This window comes from Arachis duranensis, chromosome 4, assembly GCF_000817695.3.
Source record: "Arachis duranensis cultivar V14167 chromosome 4, aradu.V14167.gnm2.J7QH, whole genome shotgun sequence".
Taxonomy (NCBI): Eukaryota; Viridiplantae; Streptophyta; class Magnoliopsida; order Fabales; family Fabaceae; genus Arachis; species Arachis duranensis.
In genome coordinates, this window is record NC_029775.3 from 33,450,675 (window position 1) to 33,453,116 (window position 2,442).

Genomic DNA, 2,442 nt, shown 5'->3' on the forward strand with positions numbered 1-2,442 from the left:
ATGATTTCTCCATAAAGGATTATAGGTGTTTCCTTAGAATTCTCCCATGTAATTCACCTCTTCCATTAAAGGGTTCTTAGGATCATAGGCTTCTTCCTCAGATGAAGTTTCTTTAGTACTGCTTGGTGCATTTTGCATTCCAGATAGACTTTGAGAAATCATATTGACTTGCTGAGTCAATATTTTGTTTCTAGCCAATATGGGATTCAGAGTGTCAATCTCAAGAACTCCTTTCTTCTGACTAGTCCCATTGTTCACAGGATTTCTTTCAGAAGTGTACATGAATTGGTTATTTGCAACCATTTCAATCAGCTCTTGAGCTTCTGTAGGCGTCTTCTTCAGATGAAGAGAGCCTCCAGCAAAGCTATCCAGAGACATCTTAGACAGTTCAGAGAGACCATCATAGAAAATACCTATGATGCTCCATTCAGAAAGCATATCAGAAGGACACTTTCTGATTAATTGTTTGTATCTTTCCCAAGCTTCATAGAGGGATTCTCCTTCCTTCTGTCTGAAGGTTTGGACTTTCACTCTAAGCTTACTCAATTTTTGAGGTTGAAAGAACTTTGCCAAGAAGGCATTGACTAGCTTTTCCCAAGAGTCCAGGCTTTCTTTAGGTTGTGAGTCCAACCATGTCCTAGCTCTGTCTCTTACAGCAAAAGGGAATAGCATAAGTCTGTAGACCTCAGGGTCAACCCCATTAGTCTTGACAGTGTCACAGATTTGGTCAACCCCATTAGTCTTGATAGTGTCACAGATTTGCAAGAACTCAGCTAAAAACTGATGAGGATCTTCCAATGGAAGTCCATGGAATTTGCAATTCTGTTGCATCAGAGAAACTAATTGAGGCTTAAGCTCAAAGTTGTTTGCTCCAATGGCAGGGATAGAGATGCTTCTCCCATAGAAGTTGGGAGTAGGTGCAATAAAGTCACCCAGCACTTTCCTTGCATTGTTGGCATTGTTGTTGTTTTCGGCTGCCATGAGTTCTTCTTCCTTGAAGAATTCGGTTAGGTCCTCTATAGAGAGTTGTGCCTTGGCTTCTCTTAGCTTTCGCTTCAAGGTCCTTTCAGGTTCAGGGTCAGCCTCAACAAGAATGCTTTTGTCTTTGCTCCTGCTCATAGGAAAGAGAAGAGAACAAGGAAATATGGAATCCTCTATGTCACAGTATATAGATTCCTTTAGGTGTCAGAGGAAAAGAAAAATGGAAGGCAGAAGTAGAAAATTCGAACTTATCAAGAAAGATGGAGTTCGAATTTTGCATTAAGGAATAGTGTTAGTCCATAAATAGAAGGATGTGAGAAGAAGGGAAGTGGTTTTCGAAAATTAAGTAAGAAATTTTGAAAACATTTTGAAAAACATTACTTGATTTTCGAAAATAAAAGTGGGAAAGAAGTAAAGTGATTTTTTGAAAAAGATTTTGAAATCAGAAATCAAAAAGATTTGATTGAAAATTATTTTGAAAAAGATGTGGTTAAGAAGAGATGATTAGTTTAAAAAAAATGTGATTGAGAAGATATGATTTGAAAAACATTTTAAAAAAATTTGATTTTGAAAATCAATGACTTGGCTATCAAGAAAAGATATGATTCAAACATTAAACCTTTCTCAACAGAAAAGGCAACATACTTGATATGTTGAATCAAATCATTAATTGATAGCAAATATCTTTGAAAAAGGAAAGAAATTGATTTTGAAAACATATGATTGAAAAGATATGATTTGAAAAAGATTTGATTTTGAAAAACTTTGAAAACCTGAAAAAAATTTGCATTGAAAAACAGAATCTTCCCTCTTGTGCCATCCTGGCGTTAAACGCCCAGAATGGTGCACATTCTGGCGTTTAACGCCCAAAACACTACCTTTTTGGGCGTTAAACGCCCAACCAGGTACCCTGGCTGGCGTTTAAACGCCAGTCTGTCCTTCTTCACTGGGCGTTTTGAACGCCCAGCCCTTTTCTGTGCAATTCCTCTGCAGTATATTCTGAATCTTCAATTCTCTGTATAATTCCTCTGCAGTATGTTCTGAATCTTCAATTCTCTGTATTATTGACTTGAGAAGACACAAATTAAAAATATTTTTGGATTTTCAATAATGAAGAATAATCAAAATGCAACTAGAATCAAATAACAATGCATGCAAGACACCAAACTTAGCAGTTTGTATACTACTGACACTAATGAGAATGCATATGAGACACATAAACACTCAAGTCAAGAGAATTCAAAGATCAGAGTAAGAAATCATCAAGAATTACTTGAAGATCCTCAAAACATATGAATGAATGCATGCAATTGACACCAAACTTAAAATGAAACACTAGACTCAAACAAGAAATATTTTTGGATTTTATGATTTTGTAATTTTTTTTTTTTGTGTTTTTCGAAAATTAAGTGGAAAAAGGTATCAAAATTCTTAATGAGAATTCCAGGAATCATGCAATGT

At 35.7% G+C, this 2,442-nt stretch overlaps 1 non-coding gene across 1 annotated transcript; it reads left to right on the top strand.

Moving 5' to 3' along the window:
* The first annotated feature begins 432 nt into the window (after positions 1-432).
* On the top strand, positions 433-540 carry LOC127747164 (small nucleolar RNA R71). Its single transcript, XR_008008968.1, has one exon. It is a non-coding gene; the product is annotated as a small nucleolar RNA R71 (small nucleolar RNA).
* Positions 541-2,442: the final 1,902 nt, after the last annotated feature.